We start from the raw sequence: 22,514 nt of genomic DNA, 5'->3' as shown, positions 1-22,514 counted from the left end.
AGCTCCAGGGGTCCTCTGCCTTGTAGGTTTCTCTGAAGATCGTCCCAGTAGGTGTAGCCTGAACGCCAAAGCACTTTGGCTAGGTGAAAGTGGCTGAACGCCAAAGCACTTTGGCTAGGTGAAAGTGGCTATCTATAAGCATGGCGGGTTCCTCAAATCGCAATGGTTTGTCTATTGTCATTCCACTGGTCAGCAGGCGGCACTGATGGCTCTGGAAAGCCACTTGGCGTTCTACTGTCTGGGCTCTCAACACGGTGGAAATAACTTTCCAGTGGAGCACGCATGCAATATGGTTCACTGGGGAAACGCTGAACTGTGCAGGCCTGGTCGTGCTATAATGGGCAGAGTAGAACCTCATTAGTTGTAATTCTGCAACTGTGAACTCTCTCCTGTAGCACCACTATGGTAGACGGACAACATATGAAGTAGATCGTCCAAGTCCTCGTCTCCAAACCACTCTATCAACAAATGTAGGGATCCGTTAAACAGCTTGCACCATTCATGCAAGCTGTCATCATCATCAAAGGAACGCTGTTCTCCATTGTGGGCCATTGTATGTCTAACGGCCAGGCTTAGGACTGATCCTTCAAGCTGTCTGCATTCCCAGCAGGAGAAGCTGCCAATTCATTACCTCGGCAAGTGGCTACGCAACACGTGGCGCTTAACGTGCCCGTGGAGACCTATGTTACAGATCGGACAGGGTACTTCCCGGTGTGTGTTGAATGTGTGTCAGAGCATGAAATCCTAGACACTGACTGGGGATTGGGTACCTTTACATCAGGGACTGCTGGTCTAACCGCAGATTCTGTCAGTGATACGGTTCTGGCTTTTGGAATATCTCTTGAGGGCCTTTTCTCCTTCTGCTGCGCCTCTCCGTCTTCTGACATGGCTTCGTCTATGACTATCCAATCCCCCGACTGACTCTCTGATGATGCGTCATAGTCAGGGATGAAGTTGATGTCGTACATGTCCTTTTCCATCCTTCAACAGTCTGCAAATAGTTGTCATGCAAATAAACACATACTATAACAAGGGAACCGCTCAGCGGAGCATCCCCTTGCGACATGAGTTATTGTGTGTAGGGAGGCATTATTTAGCTATATATAGTTATGTTAATGAGAAGACCACATTCTACTAACCATCCATTACTGCAAAAACTACATTTTCTTTACCTGTACTAGATCTAAATCCAAAAAATATCAAGCTGTTGATTTGAACTGCTTACTTTCACTTTGGTTTCAAAGAAGTGAAGCGGAAGATTGATAACTCTTACTCAGAAATTTCGATTGATAACGTATACAAAATTGATTATAACATTGATGTAATGAAATAATAATTTGTAATAGTATTAATGGTTTGGAAAGGCACATGCATTTTGTTATTTTACAGAAGTGTGCAATCTTTGATATATATTTTTAGTTTTGAACGAATTTTGTCATAATGTATGCCCCCCCCCCCTCCTTTACCATGGTGATAAAAATTTACCATGGTGTAATTTTATCTAAGTTTTTGCATACAAATTTGACCAATTAATATAACGTTGCATTTGTTTTAATCTTTTACAATGAGGGATATTTGTGCAAAGGTTGAGGAAATTCTATTGGAAGGTTTTTTATTAATTTACTAGAAAATTGAAATGGAGTGCACACACACACATACATACGAACACACACACGCACGGTAGCGATGCTATATCCCCTTCGCAACAAGTTGCGCGAGGGGATAATAAAGGTATTGACCACTGGCTCCGCAGATAAAAAGTAGATAAGAGGAAATAAAAGTGTGCAAGAATAAAAATAGAAGAGAAGAGTATATTTTATCTTTTGTTATTAATTTTGTTGTCAGTCCTAGACAAAGTCCTTATACTTTGAAGGAACCTTTACACTCCTTCCATGTCGTGTCTGGACTGGTACATCCGATAACGAACGGGATTCATCATCATTGACTTTAGTTTTGTGAAGGTCCTGACATTCATCGGGGCCCTCTCTCTGGTCTTGCTCTATTGTAGGCTGAGTTAAGTCTAGATAATCCAAAGCAATGGCCTCAAACTCAGTCTGAAAATATCGATGGCGTAATCGACGCAACCACATAGGAATATCTCGATCTTTACAAAGTTTAAGGCGGTCATGATGCAGTACTTGCTCTTTCTTTTGATCTCGGATAGTGTAAAGTGGAGCGTTACAGGAAATCACCAGATATGGACCCGTCCAGGGGGGCCTGAGTTTTGACGATTGACCTACTTTTGTTGTTGAATCCAACTTGTAAACAATGTCGTCCGGATTGTAGTAATGCTCAACCAGCCTCATGTCATAATCTTTTTTCTGACGTAGTTGTGCCTCTTGCAGATTTTGACGAGCATGATGATGAGCTTATAGAGACGATTGGCAAGATCGAAGCACCAGTCGCTTGGACCTTGAGAGTGTAAGCCGTCAGAGAGATTTCCCATAAGCAGATGTACTGGTTGAATGACTTCCCGACCTAGCATTAAGCGGTTTGGGTATAACCGGTTTAACTATGTATTGTTGAATGAAGAGCCATAGCTAGAAGAGGGAGGTCACTGTCCCAAGTCTTGTTGTTCTTATCTATATAGCATCTAATCATTTGGAGGACCGTGGTGTTATACCGCTTTACTTGTCCATTTGATGACGGATGATAGGGTGTAGTCCGGGTCTTGGCTATTTGGAGTACCTCACATAAGCTTTAAAACAAATTACTGTCAAAGGTTTTTCCTTGATCTGTGTGTACCTCCAAGGGACACCCAAATGTGACGACAAAGTGCACCAAGAACTTCTGTGCAACAGAGAGGGCACATTGATCCGGGAGAGCTGCCATCTCAATCCACTTAGTAAATTGGTCGATCATCATCAACACATAGTTATTACTATCCTCAATGGACTAAGTATATCCGAATGAACACGTTCCAGGGGAAAACCGGCATGAAACTGACAAGGAAGCTTTTGGTCTTATGTTGGGCTTCTTGTTCTGATTACAAGTGCTACAAGATGTGACATAGTCAATGCAGTCCCTAGACATATTGTAGTTCTGCTTTAAACGCTCTAGTGTCTTTTGTTGTCCCAGATGACCAGATGACTTCAAATCGTGGCAGCCATGCAGCACTGTACGTTGTAAACCCTGAGGTACTACTAGACAAAGACTTCTGTTGGCCTTGCCATCCCACTTGTAATGTAGGACTCTGTCGATAAACTGCAGGTTCTTCCTACTTAACCAAAGTGTTCTAGTTCCTGAAATTTGTAAGCGGAGCTCTGTCTGTTTGGGTTCAATATTGCACTGGAGCCACTTAATGATAGGACACAAATCTGGATCCGCTTCCTGCAGCGAGCGTACTTCAGCTGGAGAGTTTCCGACTGCCCAGTTGCAGGCGCCTGGCTCGATTTTTTCATCTACCTGCATGGCCGCTCTCACGTCAAGTACTGGACCCACAGACAGGGATGACTTTATTGGCTAAGGGAACCACATCATCCACATCCTCATTGAACCTCCCCCACTGTACGTGCGTTCTGACAATAGCGGCACAGGGAAGATCCTCAACGCGTGCTCCCGCTTTATAACAGTCACATTCATGTATAACATCTCAAACGGCTCGTACCGTCTGCATAAGTATGCTTTTAGCCAGGCCGATGGACAATATCCATGTTGTACTGTGCCAGTTCTTCTAGCCATCTTGCGAGTTGCCCCTCTATGTGTTTAAACCGCATGAACCATATGAGGCTATTGTGGTCGGTGCGCAAAAGAAAACGGCGTCCAAGGAGGTAATGTCAAAAGTGCCTGCAGAATTTTACTACAGCCAATAACTCTTTTCTGGTAGTGCAAAATTTGCGCTGGGGTTTGAGACGCACGTGACTTGCATAGCAGATAACTTTCTCTTTGCCTTCCTGGACTTGTGATAAAACTGCTCCAATGGTCCTATCTGAGGCATCATTATCTAAGACGAAAATTCCATCAGGATCTGGTTACGACAAGCAAGGTGCTGAACATCTTAGCTTGTTCAAATGCCTCCCTGTGACAGGTGTTTAATGGCCAAATGCCCTTAGCATTAGCTTAGTCATATATGGGTGCACACATGTCAGCATAGTTCTGGATGTTATCCCTGTGATAGTTTAAAAAGGACAATAGCTCAGTGGGATTAGTTGGCACTAGCCAGTTATTGACAGCTTCTGTCTTGGTTGGTGAGATTAATATGCCCCTGCTACTAACACGTTTCCAACTCTGCATTTGAAACCCCTTGACTGTCAATCATTTCTTTGTCTGTTTATACCCTGGTGTAATTTCGATCAAAATGATTTTTTGTCTGTATTCGAATGTTTTCAATTGCTGTGTGCTGTGTTTCATGATTGAAGGTAATATCTGTGGGGGGTTTTCTGTTTTGCTTTTTTTTTATTTGTTAAATATTCTTTACTGTTTTATAGAGGCACGATTTATCGAATCTTACACAATTGGAATGCTTTCTTTTGGAAACGATTGATTTCCTTTAGAGATAAAAGGTAAAACCAATTTATGGTGTGAATGGACAAGGCTTATGATTTCAGATTTAAGTGTTAAGTTTAAGATACGGTATGATGTTTAAGCTATAAATTTAATAGCTGATCAAATGTCTGCTTGGTAAAACGTTAATACAAAAGAATCCAAGTTGTAGCATCCAGTGTTAGTTTAAGGTTTAAGTTTCAAGGTTAAAAGTTTCGTATACGATTTAAGGTTAGTCTAAGCGTTAGTTATAATTTTCTTGAGGGGGTTTACGCTCGACGTTTAGGTTAATTTCAAGAGGTAGTAGAGAAACAAAATAAGGTTATGGTTTAAAAGTTCTAGTTTAGGGTGTCATCTAATATATCTGTTTTCAAACTAACTTTGACCGTATTTATATGTTAAATTGTGAATTTATAGATTAAGAATAAATGTTTTTAATTGATTTTTTTTCCAGATATTTGTTACATGTGAGGATGAAGCTTTAATTTTAACTGGAGAGGAAAATACAGACTGCTTCTATGCGGACCTCGCCTGTCATAATTTTCAAATCGAATCGTTCTTGAAAGGCGAGTCAACCCTGCGAGTGAGAGATTGTAGAATTGGAAATGTAGCACAGGACATTTGGTTAACGTTTTCATGGGGCATTGATGGAATAGTGGCAATTTTGGATAGAGTTTCAAGCATTACCTCCTCCTTTTCGTATTTCAGTATTTTACTGAAGGGAGTTTTATTGATTTGTACCCAATTTTGAAGAAACATTTACCTTTACATTTATACAGGTCCAAAAATTACCAATATCTGAAATGGACAAAGAGCTTAAAATTTACAGAAGGGGATGGTTTTGATTTCCACTTTGCTCTGTTGCCAAACCAAGGCTGTTTACATTTTCCTGAATTTAAAAGACATGGTTTTGAAAAAAAGCTTTTTATGACGATTTTAGAAAACAGTTTTCAAATACTTTAATGAATTTGGACAAAGAAAATTTGTCCAGAAATACAATTAAAAAGAATGTTATATCTGACATAAGAAAAATGCATGTTTTACCGGATGACCGAAATCTCATTTTGGAAATTCTCGACATAACTCTTCAAAAGATGGACAGAATCGAAAACTTTTACCCCTGCATTGCATTGCATAGAGGTATCAGCTTTTAATGCATCCACAGCTGATGTTAGCATCCATGCTGCATTGACAATTTCATCACCTATTTTGTCACAAAGTTTGTTATGGTTTACAAGACATCGTTGGTGAAAGGGGAAATATCATCCCTACTTTTTCCTTACGTTACTGTGCAAATTTTCAAAGCAATTTAGACGGAAAATGCATGGATATATCTCGAGGTCTTCGTGAAATATTACAACGGCTGGAATCCTTGAGATTTATACAATTTTACGCAGATTCCCCACATCTTTCTTCCTCTAGCATCCATCCCGTTTTTGGAGCAATATCATCTTGTGGTATTCTTGGTGAAAAGGTGCAACAAGCATTACACCAACAGAATACTGTAAATTCCTAATTAAACGCGAGGAATTAATATCCGCGTAAAATCGCGAGTAGCATCCTTCGCGGATTTTAAAATCTCGCCATTATTTTCTGAGAGTTGAAAACTATAAGAAATAAGGAGAAGAGTTCCAAGTTCGCGATTTTATATTCTCGCAATTTGATACAAACCAGCGGGATCGCGGAATTAAGCACTCGCGTAATATAAGGAATTTACAGTATTTGAGAGAAGCTTCAGAAAATACAATGAAACTTGGTCGCATAAACATCAGATTGGAAGTTGTATGCATGGATTTTATGAGAACAGGTTATTATCGAGCCGATGACTTTATTTGTATCGAGTCTTTGAGGAACCTTATTTCCAGATATCCACTGATTGTCCCCTTTGATGACAGAGTTCAAAGAAAAGGAAAAACAATCACTGAACTCTTAAAATCTATTCCACAACACATAACCCTTACATTGAATGAACTGTTCAACCAGTATGAGCAAAAAGGTGGGTTTCTCTCAGTTTGGAAAACTTACCAGTATGAAGTAGCAAATGAAGTCTTCGGAGAGGGAAACCTAATGCTGGAATGGACAATACATACGCAATAAATCTAGGTATCGGAGGTACATTTCCGAATCGCTCATTAACATGGGAAAGGGGTTTTTTAGCATTGGAAGACAGCACATCTTGTGCATTAAATGATATGTCTTTACAACCTCTTTTTTTTCTGGCATTTGACAGAGTTAAGCAAGAGCAGAATATGCAGAATTTTTAATTTTTCTGATTTTATAGGTCAATCTAACAAAATTACTGGTACGAGAGCAATATTGATTTTGCTTCAAGATGTTTTGCATGATCCAAGTAGAAAAGCAGAATGTGACATATCACTACTTGCTGATTTGAGAGGAAGGAAAATGCCCACATGGGGAATACTTGTGGGTTCTATCAATGTTGACTGTTTATGCGAGAGAATAATGAAAAAAGACGCGTACAAGACCCCTTACGTTTTTGGAAGAGTATTAGAAATGTTGAAAGAGTACAATATAGATATGAAAGAAGTTTTGACAGCAGGTTTCCGTCATCTTAAACTTGTTTACTTTCCTGATATGCGAACAGTTGACAACAATAGAAATTCTCGTATGCATTGGTCAGGAAAAGCCGTTTTGAAACTGAATGACGATGCAAATCCCTTCATTAGCAAAGAAGACACTGCAAAGAGGATGACACTAGATGTGATTTGGTTTTCTTGAGGACAAACAGTTGGTATACACATCAAAATTTGTAGAGTACATTCGAGACGGTGGTTTTGTTTTTCCTTGGATGTGCAACTTATTAGAAATACTTACCGATTGGAATTTGGAAAGCAATATTTTTGTAAGCATTTTAGGCTACTTATCTTGCATCGCCCTTATTCAAAATGGATAGTTTGTTCATTTACAAAATCTTGAACGACTTCATTACAGTCTGATATTAAGATTCCCAAACTTGATTCAACGTCATCAGACTTCTCAGGTGTTATCCTTTTTCTCATTGTCAAAATTAAAACACTGTCAATTGAAGCGGTTGCATGAATCGATACCAATAGGTCTTCGAGAGTTAAACTTTTATCGCAACTTGGATATGGAACATTATCCTACATTTTCAGATTCAGAGAAAATTAACTCAGATGAAGAAAATGATGACATTTCCATTGTTACGAGTTATGTGGAAGAAGAAAAAATAGTAAAGACAAATAGAAAGCATATGCCTGGAGGTTTAAAGGCTCGGTGGTCGCCAAAAGAAATGGAAATAATGGACCATATTGTTAGCATAAACTTCATTGATCCAAAATTGCATATACAGAATACCTGCGCCAAACTGAAAGAAATTCTATTCCAGATTGTTCTTTCCTATCATTTAAACTGAAATTTATGAGAATAAAACAAAAAATAAATAAACCATTAATATTTGTTAGAATGCTATCTACTGTTTTTGTAAAGGATTAATTTAAACGCCAAGTATGTTTCTTTGCAAATGAAGATGAAAAATAGTAGGTCATTTTATGTTTTTCTTAAAATTGGTCCATGTTGATGTAAAAGTTATGAAGTGTTTTGACTTAATTATTTCATTAAAGTTCCACATTAGGAACCATCACTGGAATAGTTATTTAACATTGAGCCTTACATTACCTTAAGGTGGATAGAAAAAATTGTCTAATATTTTGATACGAAAAAGGGTTAAGGTAAAACAGAAGCATTAAGTTTGAGTAATAATAACGGTATATAAAGAGCTGAAATATGGGCTTTGTAGCTAAAGACAAGAAAAAAAATAAACAAACAAGCTTTTAGGGTAGATTAACGATTTCTTTTCAACCGATTGTCTCTTTCTAATATCGAAACCTTCAAACAAAACCTGACCTTAAACCTTGCAGCATTAATAATGTATTGTTAAATTGCAAGCTCAAAGTCAGGGTTTGATTTCAAGGTTGAAGTTTAGGATAACATTTTGCTGAAATTGCCAATAAAAATTGCTCTATTTTACGGAAGGGCTATATTTTCTTACACATTGCATGCAGAGGTTTATAACAGGTGTTGGTTTAACTAAGGGGTATGATCAATTAATACTGCTTCATTAAAAAAGGAAGCAAATATAATTCATACTACCAATACATATCTTCAAAAAAGTGGAGGAGCATTTTTTTTTTATAAAATCAATCTATTCTGTTAAGATCAATTCATTTCTAAGCAGGCATATCTTCTTCGGTAAGGTTTCAAAATTTAAGGTTTAAGTTCAAGGTTTAGGTTCTCTAACATTAACTTATTCTGATACCAAAAGGTATACCTGTCCGCAATAACATTACGCTTGACAATTTTTAAAATCTCAAATGTTGAAACAATCATTGATCGACAACGTATTTTTTCTATTAACTGATCATCAAGCTTTAGCCCCCCCCCCCCCCCCCCACTCCCAAACAGAAACAATACATGGATGAATTGCTAGGGTAAGATAAGTTTAAATGGTAAGGACAGCGGACAGCCCCAATTGTAAGGTTAAGGTATAGGTTTATGGTTAAGGATACTGATTTTGTTTGATATATATTTTGCTTTGTAGAAAAGACATGCCAATAACATGTCGGTTCTTTATGAAGTAAAGTTATCATTATGTACAGTAATGTATGTATAAAATATTGTGGAAAGCACCCTGTAATACGACCATTTTATTCTGCTTGGCTTAATTTATTCAAAAAGAAGAACATATTTTTTGGCAAATCTCCCTCTCTCTGTCTCTCTCTCTCCTGAAAGTTTAACGCCTTTGGTAAGTATGACCTATTGTTACAAAAAAATAATAATAAAATATCCATTGTAAATGACTAGATGAATGAATACGAACTATCAATTTGTAACTAACTCTCTCTCTCTATCTCTCTCTCTCTCTCTCTAGATAAAGAAATAAAAATACCTATTGTAAATTACTAGCTAACTGGGTTTAACGTGTTATCTTACACGTTAACCTAAACTGTAATCCATGAACAACACGTTTTATCTTCAACCTTCAACCTTATCGTGCGTTCTTGCAAACATTGTCGACTTTCATCGACACCTTCAAAAACATGCTGTCATTGTCTTCCCAAATATTTTCTTTCACGCCTTCTTCGAAAATCATTTCTTTTATGTGTTCATCTTCGCTAGCCAAGGGTGACGATCCACGGTGTTTCTCTATTCACCCTTGGCAGATTTAGTAGCTTTAACCGCGCCGTCTATCGGTTTGTTAAGAGTTACCTGCCTTAGCTTTAATAATTTTTATCCAATGAAAATTCGTCTTACTCCCATACTCGATAAACATGGCGGCCTCTACGAAACGTGTTAACAGAGAAGCTGAAATTTGCAGTCGGTTCCATTTAGACTCTATGACAGAGACGCAGAATAGAAGTATACTATCGCTTCAACAAGGACGTGACGTGTTTTTGAGTACGAGAACTGGTAGTGGAAAATCGCCGACTTACGAATGTTTCCCACTTGTATACCCAAATACATGCGTGTTAGTTATTGCACCTCTAATTAATATTATGACCGAACAGTGTAATAAAATTAACAAAGCTCGGTTTTAAGGCAACATTCATTGGAAGAGATGCTATGGAAAACACTGAAATAGAACGTGGATCATATGACTTTGTGTATGGAAGCCCCAGTACGAAGTGGCATGATATGTTGAAATCAACGATATACCAGGAAAAATTAAAGCTGATCGCAGTAGACGAGGCGCATACAGTTTTACAATGGTACATTTATGAATTATTTATTTAATACTGCAATAACACAGTATTAAAAAATTGATATGAGATTTAAACTGTTGGATGTCTACATCTGAGTATAGTACATTGGTAAAGCTAAACAATTGACCACATTTCGGGAGGGAACGCCTCATAGAACACTTGATAAAACTCAGTTTTCTAGTTCCTACAAGTCTTTTATGTTTTAAAATGACATGATCTTGTAGTACATAATTTTAGGTGCTAGTGCTCAGTTTTAAAGATTACAATATAACATGATTAATATTATGAACACACCAATAACATATAAATTATCTTACTTACTAGAAAGTTATTTTCTTTCCCTTAAAGTAATTATTAGATCTCTGAGAGTTTGCTTTAGACGTTCTCCATGTACATTGTACATGGTATTAATGTAGTAATGTTGTATACTCAAAGACAATATTGCAGTAAACAAATTGAGACTGATTCTGTTAAAAAACATCCCAATATGTATGTATACATCACATGTTAATCTAATACTTATTGTTGATTTTTATTTCCAGGGGTGAAGGTGCTGATCAAGAGGAACCATTTAGAGAATGGTTTTCACAGATTAGACAATTGAGGTCGTTATATCCTGAAGTACCACTTGTTGCTCTAACAGCAACTTCCGGGCCCTCAAATAGGAGAACGATAATGAAAATGTTGTGTTTTCGTGCAGGATGTGAAATTATCACAGAAAGCCCGACCGACAAAATATCAAGATATCATCTCTTCAAATAAATGACAATATTGAATCTACATTCATGTGGTTGCTGGATGACATGATAAAATCGAAAGAAAAGCTTCCAAGACACATTATATTTTGTGAAACAATATCCACAGTTTCTAAAGTGTATGCTACTTTTTACAAGTTCTTTAATAAAAAAAAAAACACTTTGAAATGTATCATAGCAAGACACCAGACAACAAAAAAGATGAAATTCGAATGGATATGGCCGAAGATGGACATATTCGAATACTCATCTGCACAAATTCAGCCGGAATGGGTGTGAACTTTCATGGAGCAAATAACATCATACATTATGGATTGGGAAATGGACACATTTGTACAACAGATGGGACGCGGAGGACGGGGTGGATCATTAGCCAATGAACTTGTCCTTTACAAGGCACATAAGGGTCACTTGAAAAATGTGGAGTCTGACCTTGTCAAATTATGTAAAGATAATGCATAATGTAGACGCAATTTATTATGTGAAGGATATGTTCATAAAGCAGCAATCATAATTCCATTACACAACTGTTGTGATATTTGTGACCGAAAATGTGAATGTGGTCGTGCAGAATGCCCAAGAACACACCCTGCATTCAACCAACGTTCCGGGGATGCTGATTCAGATGAAGAAGATATGAAAAGACAAACCAGTGAAAGTGAGAAATCACTGTTGCACCATAAACTCAATCTGCTTAAATATGAGCTTTCAGATTTTCATTCAACACAGATGATAACAGATATGATCTGTGGACTGACAGATGAGGTGATTGACAACATTGTGAAATATTGTGACACATTATTTAGTCCTGATGATGTCATGCGAAAATTTCCCATATGGAACTATGACATTGCAATTAAAATATGTTCAATTATATCAGATGTCTTTGGGGAAACAGATATGTATACAATTAATGAAAGTTAGGACGAATTTTAACATGTTGCAAAAGTGGAAAGTGTACTTCCTACAATATATTTTTTTCAACTTGTTAATGAATTGTTCTTGATTATTTGATTTTCTATAATACATTTGAAATAAACTTTGTCAATTTCAGTGATTTGCTTTTATTAATGGTCCTCTCATAAAAACATGAAATGCAGATACTAACAATACTACTTTCAACATCAGTGCACACATTTCTCGTTACAATATACATTTCAAGTACTCATAAAATCATTTTTAACATCAGAAATGATCTTTACAAATTCAATAAAATGAACCTTGTATAGTTCAAATTAGATTGTAATAATTTTCTTCAAAAAATTCTGAATATCGTATTTGGGTCAACAATGTTTAAATACTGCCGAATTAAACTGTTTCATAGCTTAGTCTTTCTTTGATCATAGTTAGCCATTTATGAAGTTAATCAACTTTAATATTCAAGAACACGTCTTTAAATCCAGTAAATGATGGATGTTCGCATCCTGGTGCAAAGTCAAAGATGAAGACAAGTTCGGAAGTCATAGCAGAAATGTCCACTAGTTTTGATACGGGTGGGCGTTTCTTTCCACTTTGTTTTTTGTCGCATTCGTTTTGAATATTGTTCTTGATTTCATCTTGGACTTGGATGGCAAGTGCGGCTTTTCTGACGCTTGTGAATGTTGCGTTGGCACCTTGTGCATACACAGCTTTTTTCACAGTTTGTACAAGTAGTTCTACTAAATTATCACATGTAATGCTGTTACCCAGACCACCTTGCAAATTGGCAGAACAGTTCCACTTGTACTCATAGGCCATTCTCGGGGTGAGAAGACAGAGACAGTTTGCCATGTATCGAAATAACCACAGTTGATATTTGGTATGATTTCCCGCCCTTGATAACAGCATTTGAAATTTTGAATTGCTGAGAACTCTATCGCCATCCCCCATTTTGTAAGCATCATTTGTATCGCGTAATAGGAGGGCGCATTTCATAAAAGATGCATGATATATCGCAACATGGTCAAATTTGGATGACGAGTCGTCAGGTTCTTCCAGATCAGCCATTCCATGTTCCTTTTGCAAGTGTTTTTTCATGCCATTCAGTGTTTTGTACTTCTTATTACAAGGTTGGCAAATGAATTTGTTCAGGTGATTGTCGTACATAGAATTTATGTGGTTGACTTGTGCATCTAGTGCCTGAGCCTTCATAGAGATAACATTCAATCCTAAAAAAAAAAGAGTGGTTTGTAATCAAGACAAATGTCACTTGAGAAATTAAAATTTCATAAAATATATGATTTATAAACTATAAGTAGGGACATAACTAATCATGTATTACCATCAGATAATTTAATGTATCAATCCAAAATCCCTCGTGCAATTGAGTAAATGAACTGTCGCTGTTCTTCATTAGGAAGAGCCTCAAACAATGGCTGTCTGAATTTAGAAGCTTCCTCAACATCTTTTATCTCCAAATACTTCAGTGCTGCTGCAACTAAATGTGCATCAAGGCAGTCTTCCACGAATGCAAAGTGTGATCTGCAATTTGTTTTAAATTGTAATGAACACAAAGGAGCAATTATGTAGATACATACTGTATACACATGTACTATAAATGTACAGTATTTTAGGTGCATATGGCTAATAATAAGTCAACTAATATATATATAAAGTTATACATACGTTACCATGTTAGTATTGTAAAACATCTGAAGAAAATGAAAGCGCTTATGTTTTACTCGATCTTTGTGTTTTCATTTATTTAAGTTTTATATATATTTCACCGACCACTGAGGTTTTTCTTGGATTTATATATATATATATATGTTACAGTCTTTGTTTTAAATAACTGACAACAAAGATATCTGTATGGTTCGTTTATTCGTATCCGGACACAGTGACTTAAAAATTTGCAATGTATATTTAAGCCCTGAAATATCATAAAACAATAATATAATTTATATCAAAATATAACATTAGTACAATATATATGTATTTCCATCAAGATAATATTTTTACATTATCTTACTATAATTGTACTTAAACATTTAGCGGGAGGTAACTCTTATAATGTACATGAATTACATTTCTCCAAAATAAGTCATAAAATATATTAATCAGATTAAAAAAATATTCGAAAACACTTTCTCACCATTCTATGGGAACAGGCTCATAATACGTACACCGATTGCGTGGTGAGATTAAATTGACATTGACTGATTCTGTAATTCGAACAAAATAATTCTAAAAATATTTATTACTGAAATATAATCTAATTGATCTTATAAATGACCAATTTAATCAAATATCTGATCTTCATAAAATTCTTATATACAATTGATTTGAGAATCAATTAATACTATAATAAATAAACCAAATATTGATCTTTATAATCAACACTGTATTCCATATAAAAAATATCTTTTCATTCCAATTCATTCATACTCATTAGTTTGTGATCATGGACTTAATTAATGTTTTCTGCAATTTATAGGATAATCAATTTATTAGTAGTAAGTGTTATAGGATATTAGTATACTTAGTATAACTTACCAGAAAAAGAGCAAGGTCTGGTCCAAAATAAAATTACTTCTCAATATAAATATAGTCTGTTCTGGTCAATGTCCAGACAAAGATTGTCAAACTTGGCGGTAAAACACATAAAGCAAAATATACAAACCAACCAAATTCAACCTGACACAAACAACCAATAAAGCCAAGATCACAAATATCCACTGACCAACTCATGATCAACCACTGCCTTAAGGGTATATGTAAATGTGTATGAATTAAAAGAAAGGGTGGATCTAACTGTTTATATGTGAACTGTTTAGATGTATTAATTACAATAACTTTATTTATTTAAATCAACAATTTTCATACTCTTACATATATATATATATATATATATATATATATATATATATATATATATATATATATATATACACGAGGGTTGTTCGGAAATTATTGAGACATTTACTCTTATTTCCTTGGGGAAAAAGATAAATCCTTGAAATTTCACCAAAACGTACACCAGGATAGGGTTCATTAATGTAAAAAAGTTATTGTTCATAGCATGATTGGATCATTCCTGGTAAGCTGACCAAATTGCCATCGCCCAGTGACCCGGCGCAACCGCAAACTTACCGCAACGTCATTTTGATCTTATTGATCCTTTGTTTTAAAAACCTAACAAACGAAGGGAAATTAGAATTAATTCTTCATTTCTCATCTTTTGTTTACATTTCAAGATGTCAACATTCGCATATTCCCTCCATTCTTGATTTTGTGAAAAAAAATCGGGTCATTTCTAACTGAAAGTCAAATTACTGTGAAATATCTCCTACAGTGATTCTGTGTACATATTTAAGAACTGTTTACATCAGTTAGTGTGTAAAAAGTACTTGATGTTTAGTCACTTTGTCTGGATTCTAGCTAAACAATTAGTGAAAAAGACGATAAACTGAAGTTCTTTATCCCTTGCCATCATATAGTTTTTGTTAAAGCAGTTGGGTGGTATTAAATGGTCTTTTTCCGAAATTTCCAACAATTTGATGTATATTCGCTGTGCCGCCTCGACGTCAAATTTCTATATACTGTCGTTTTCAAATTCCTATTGCTTGGTAAATATATCTGTACCATATCCGTATTTCAACTCAAACACTCGTGAAACTTGATCAAAAGTTAGTCACAATAAATAGCAAAATGAACATATATAATCTGATTTCTTTTAGTATAAGCTGTAAGTTTGCAGACACTTAGATAGACGATGTTTTAGTTTTCTTATTCTCCGAGTTTATGCTTGCGCCGGGTACCCCGACCACCGATTTGTTAATCTACCGTTGTAAACAAAATATTAAACATTTTTTAAATATTACTTTCTTTAATTATTTGTTAAGGTTTCTTCAATGTTCATGCCAACTTTCACCATAATTCGTCACTTAGAAATGGGAATATCCGTGTTGTCTCAATAATTTCCGAACAACCCTCGTATATATTAATATTACTATTTTCTTAGCGTCCAATTTCTTTTTAGCACAAACATGTTGTCAAGTTGTCTTTGTAGTATCATATCAGACATGAATACATGTACTGTAATCCAATATTTATTCGCGGCGACTTTATTTCACGAATTACTTCCAATAAACTGGTTCGCGACGACTAATGTGCGCGACCAAGCCTTATTCAGACCCGTATTTTGTTATTACAACCTACGATAAAGACTGGTTCGCTGCGAGAAATATTCGCAACGACGAGGCTCTCATGAACCTTGCGAAAATTTCTCGCATGCGAATAAATTTTGGTTTACAGTACTTGATTGTGTATTTATATACTGTGATTTAGATATATAGTACATACCTGTATTTGCCAATCACTTCTTCAGCTCCTTGGACATCAATTCTTCCAACTCGGTTCCTGTCTCCTGCAGATGTTTTCTTGTAGAAAGTTTGGTAGATGAACTATTGATTCAAAAACAATTTTTAATTACTTTTAAGTTCAACCAACAAAACATGATGAAACATCAGTATTAAACATGTCAGAGTGTAACGGGATGAGCGGAGGCTACTCCAAACAACAACAAGACATCTTAAATTTAACAAAATTTAATAACAAAAAAAATAAGAGAAAGAAAGAAAAGATAGAAATATAAACCCTAAACCACACAAACACTCACACAACTTTCACTCAACAAGAAAAAATATGTTTATACAAATGACCAAAAATATATTAGAAGAGTGTCCGAATCTCCGGGGCTGTAGTCCTGGACCAACTACGGACAACCACAACTAGAGTAGTTTCGTCACCACAATCATCATCATCACCACTATCGTCAACATCATCAACTACAACACCATAATCATAAAAGACATCATCGTCATCACCATAATCATCTACTTCATAATCATCACCGACGTCACCATGAACGACATTATCTACATCATCTTCATTGACATGACCATCATCATCGTCGTCGTCATCATCACCATAACATCATCGTCGTCATCAACATTACCATCAAATCGTCATCGACCATGAACATCGCATCGTCATCGACTTCACCATGAACGACATCATCTACACCATCATCATCGACATGACCATCATCATCATCGTAGTCATCGACATCATAACATCATCGTCGTCGTCAACATGAACATCGCATCGTCATCGACTTCACCATAACATCATCATCTTCTCAACATCAACAATATGACACTACAATAAGTGTACAAGTGACACCATAACACCATAATAAAAACAATATTGTATAATACATCATATAAGTATCTCACTGATAGTATCAAACTATGATAATGTATAAATAGTATTATATTAAAGGCAACATCTCAAAATATTGTAAGTATATGGTAACTAAGTTATTTGTTTACAGTAAACAATATGGCGTCTGAGACTTCCGGTGACGCACTTCCGCCCAAGTAGTTAAGTGGAAAAAGTGACAATAAATTGTAAAATAAAATAACGCATAGAAAATAGCCCTTTAAATCACCGTTTCTTTATACAGCAATAGCAAAAACTGTACTATAGAAAAAGACGAATTCCATTTAAACACTCTCGCTAAAGTCACACATCAGTGAACACACAGGTAACTCTACAGTGAACAATGGTCAAGGTGACATTATAGGACGACTGCGTAATACTAATAAAAAGGCAAAAATTTACAAATAAACTACACCAAACTAAATAAATACTTACCACGGTCAGCTATCCGTGTCCGCGTCAAATGCTGAACTTGTGAAACTAAAACATGCCACACAGGCTTCTAACACGATACCCCCTTCACACACTAAGCACGTCTTTATCGCTGGACAGCTCGGCCGGGTATAACTTAGCGCCTATTGTTAGCGTCGGCCAAGCACGTTGCAAAGAATTATGGGAAAAATAAAATCGGGTGTGTTCGATATGAACAGTGATTGTCACACACCTCCCCCCTTAAAAAATTGTCCTGCAGTTTCAAATAAACAATCACTGAATTTTGAAAATTCTCACGTATTTACAATAAAACCTATACACATACCTGTACTGTCTACTATACATCTCACTGACGACTCAGGTAATCCGCACCCACATTGTCGCTTCCTTTGATTGCAATGATCCTAAAGCGGTATGGCTGAAGCTGCAAAGCCCAACGCATCAGTCTGGAGTTCTCTGTCTTTGCTTTGTTAAGGTAGGTCAGGGGTTGGTGATCAGTTTCAAGTAGAAACTCGCGTCCATAAAGGTACTGGTGGAACTTCTGTATTCCCCACACTACCGCCAAACACTCCTTCTCGATAACAGGGTATGCCTTTTCTCTTGGTTGAAGTTTCCTACTGGCGTACGCTACGGGTAGTTTCTCGTCATCCTCCATCTGTAACAGCACGGCACCTATCCCATCATCTGCAGCGTCCGTGCGTAAAATGAAGGTTTCATTAAATTCTGGCAACTTCAATATTGGCCTTTCTGATAACATGTGTTTCAATGTATCAAAAGCTCGTTGCTGACTTTCAGTCCAAATAACTTTATTTGGTTGGCCCTTCTTCGTAAGATCAGAAAGTGGAATGGCTATCGCAGAGAAATTCGGAATAAACTTTCTGTAGAATCCTGCTAAGCCTAGGAAGGCACGAACCTGTTTCTTGGTTTGTGGTATTGGCGCATTTCTGACTGCATCAATCTTGTCCTGTTCTGGTTCTAGACACTTGTTGCCCACCATATGTCCCAAACAGTCAATCTTGTCAAATCCGATGAAACATTTTGTCGGTCTGGCCGTAAGTCCCGCATCTTTGAGTCGTTCGAACACAGTCTTCAGTATGTGTAGATGTTCTTCAAAGGTATCTGTAAAAACAATGACATCATCGATAAAGTTTTCTACGCCGTTCATACCTTGAAGTAGTTTTCTCATCATACGACTAAATGTTGCCGGCGCGTTTACAAGACCAAACGGCATTGTCCCGAATTGGTACAATCCGGATGGTGTGGAAAAGGCTGTAAGCGGCTTACTCTCGTCAGCCATCGGTACTTGCCAGTATCCTTTGCTTAAGTCTATCTTTGACACAAACTTCTTTCCGGTCATTTTGGAAAATATGCTTTCTGGACTGGGCATTGGTTCTGCATCAAATACCGTAGCACAGTTCAGTCGTCTATAATCAATGCAAAATCGATTCGTTCCATCTTTCTTCCGAGCTATGACAACTGGAGCTGAATAAGGGGAAGATGATGGCTCAATCACATTCAACTGTAGCATTTTCTGAACTTCTTCTGTAATTGTTTTCTCTGTACTGAACGGAATTGGATATGGTTTCACACGCACAGGTTCAGACGATGTCACAACAATCTTATGCTCCACTAAGTTCGTCATTCCAGGTATATCCGTAAATACATCTGAGAACGAATCACACAGTGATTTAGCAGTTTCCAACTGATCTGGTGTTAGTCTGTCTGCAAACTTTATGTCCTTTGCTGTTTCGGTTTGAGTAACAGGTGGCATAAGAATAGAGTCCTGTTGTTCATCATCATCTAGGTCACTAAAGTCTATGAGTGAAATTGCACATGTTGACAAAACACCACAGTTCAATGTATCTCGTTCAACATACTTCTTAAGAAGATTTGCGTGGAAAGTTTTCAGCTTGCCTCCCATATCGATCTTGTAGTCCATATGTCCTATCTTCTGTATTACACTATAAGGTCCCTTCCATTGCATGAGGAGTTTGTTTGACTTTGTCGGTAGAAGAACCAGTACTGTGTCTCCCTCTTTCATCTGACGACCTTGCGTTTTCCTGTTGTAGTACTTGCGCTGACGTTTTGAAGCTTTCTCCAAGTTTTGGCGAGCTATGTCACATGTTTCTTCCAATCGTGTGCGTAAGTCAAGTACGTATTGATACGTTGTCTTAACGTCCTCGTCAGGAATTTCCTTTGTCCAAAGTTCTTTAAGAATTGTCATCGGACCACGAACAGTACGTCCATAGAGAAGATCAAACGGCGAAAAACCAAGGCTCTCCTGTGGTACTTCACGGTATGCAAAGAGTAATGGGTTGATGTACTTATCCCAGTCTCTTGGTCGCTCAGCACACATCCTCTTTAGCATCTGTTTCCCACCGCTGCCACCAATTGTAACGGGATAAGCGGAGGCTACTCCAAACAACAACAAGACATCTTAAATTTAACAAAATTTAATAACAAAAAAAACTAGAGCAGAGCTCGTGGCAAAGCCACGAGTAGGTCTTCCGTTGTTGCTGCGGGTTGAAAATATATGTGATATGGTGTCAAACGATTATAATGACTAAACTTTCAGTTCTGCTTTTGTTATAAAAACGTGTTGTGATTGAAAGCCTGTATATAAAACATGTTTTGAAAAAGAAAGGAAGAAAATATTTTAGGAAAACTATTTGTCGAACACAGTTTGTATAATCGTTTCAAAAATTCTTTAAAAAATGAGATGTTAAATGGCGAGTTAAAATTTTCAAAGGGTAGCAAGCATTGTTATAAACAGTATGTACTCATGATTCATGTCAGGAATTGTATTTTTTTTTAAACCGAACACGCCTACAAAACACGTAACCTTTTCTCTAAGATAACTTCTTTATTTAAATCTTTCTAAATTTTTGAAGACTATGTGCAAGTTTAGAATTGTTAGTTATTAGTCAAAATTGATGGCATCTCTGAACTTTTCTATAGGGAAATGTGTGTCGTCTGATATCATTTAATGATACGAGTAGACTTGGACATTCAAAACAATATATAATCAGCTAAAAAAAAAGATCATCGGGAGAATTTATGCAAAAGCGAGCATCTAAATTTTACACCAGATGGTGCTGTTTCATAGAGACACCGCTATGTAACGTGAATTAAATAACCTTATTTACAGAAATGAATATCACATCTCTCAACGATGTAATAATATGTAAAATCCTTATTTTTATGTCAGTGGGTTGATTTATAAAATTGAAAATAAAAACTTCAATTGCGCTTGCGTAAATTGGAATTCTGGGAAGGAATTAGACAGTCCGTGTTAGAGAAATTCGAAGAAGTTATGAAACTGGTCAGTTTTTAGATCAAACTGCGCATTGATGTATTAAAATACTATCATGTGTATCGTCTGTAGCCACGGTCCGGAATCCGTATGTGCAGTTATACATTGTATGTATATCGATACACCTTTACCTCCTCACCTACAGCTATACAAATGAGGGTGCAACCTTCATATACACATGCATAGTATTATAGTTCTGGAAACTATTTATTTTGTATTTTAATATATTGGGTATTCATTGTTCACCTAAAATTAGTATTCTACTAGCTGGCTGTAGCTAACCTTGTAAGTAAATTAAGTTGCATTACAACCTCATTATACCCAACTTCAATTAAAAGGCTGTAACATTTTCTCTCCAATGTGTCAAAGTTTGACTTCCAACTTTCAATTATAGTATATTATGAATAATTCTGTTCACACAGAAGTTTAGCGTGGTCAACAGGTTGATTTATTAGCCACATTCTCAGGTAAGAATTTCACATCTTTAATGTGAAGATGATTGACTTCGAATAATAGTCTTATTGTTAATAAAAGCACCGTCCAACTGTTACTCAATTACATATGTTCTGAGTTGTGTGCGCTAAAGCGACACAAGATTTTCGGTCGCATGTGGCGATTGAATTAACACAGACTAACCGAATAAACAAACGGGTGGGAAAGTGAAACACGTTGAGGAGAAAATGTAACACATAAGAAGTCGCCAAAATGATTTTCCACATATCTGGATATCTTTTCGCCAATTTAAAAAAAATACAGCGCGAGCACTTGTCAGCGGGGCGGGAGGAGGGGGGGGGGGGGGGGACGCAGCAGTGAGTTCGCTTCCACACTCAAACGTACAACCATGTATTAGAAAAACTGCAGAGTGATTAATATGTGACCGATAGAATCTAATCTTAAGTTGTTTAAAACTCAATTAAATATTCTTTCAAATAATCATCAAATGCCTCAATTTAGTACAATTCAGGACATTCATTTATCGTGCTAGCACCTACCGCAAACATGTAACATTTGATTATAATATGAGTACCTTGTACTCTATCGTATAATTAAATCAATGCTTAATCAGCTGTACAAGTAAAATAAATTTATCTTTTCATCTTAAACCTAAATAATAGTTAAAACATAATAAATATAGTTCTGTCCGTGCAAAATATGAATCATGAATGCGTGATAAGGTACATGTAGAAGAACACGAGCCGACCGCGGATCACTCGTCCACTCGCGCTATAGGCTATATCCTCGGCCATGTGCGAGGGATGATCATCATTTGATATTTCGGGGGGGGGGGGGGGGTTAAAAATGTTAGATATACAAACCAACCATTAATTTATTTCTGACGATGTTTCCGATTTGGAGTAATATCGTTCATTAATATTCATTTTCAATCAAATGTTTAATTAAATAAATACAAGATGGACAAACTTTTATAACATAAAATTAAAACAGTTCTTCTATTTACGACTGTATAAACTCAAACACGTTCATATTCATCTAGTAAAGGTACAACGCGCAGACACGCACAGTTCGGAACCTAGGACGATTTGTAAAGTTTGCAGTATAATGACCATATTCTATCAAATAAAAGTT

At 36.4% G+C, this 22,514-nt stretch overlaps 1 pseudogene; it reads right to left on the bottom strand.

Annotated features, from left to right (window-relative positions):
* Positions 1-9,652: 9,652 nt before the first annotated feature.
* LOC128169259 (uncharacterized) lies at positions 9,653-16,943 on the bottom strand (annotated as a pseudogene).
* Positions 16,944-22,514: the final 5,571 nt, after the last annotated feature.

The sequence above is a fragment of the Crassostrea angulata genome, unplaced genomic scaffold (assembly GCF_025612915.1).
Source record: "Crassostrea angulata isolate pt1a10 unplaced genomic scaffold, ASM2561291v2 HiC_scaffold_112, whole genome shotgun sequence".
NCBI classification, from domain to species: Eukaryota; Metazoa; Mollusca; class Bivalvia; order Ostreida; family Ostreidae; genus Magallana; species Magallana angulata.
Note: the sequence above shows the minus strand (reverse complement) of the source record. Positions and strands in the feature narration are given on the sequence as shown.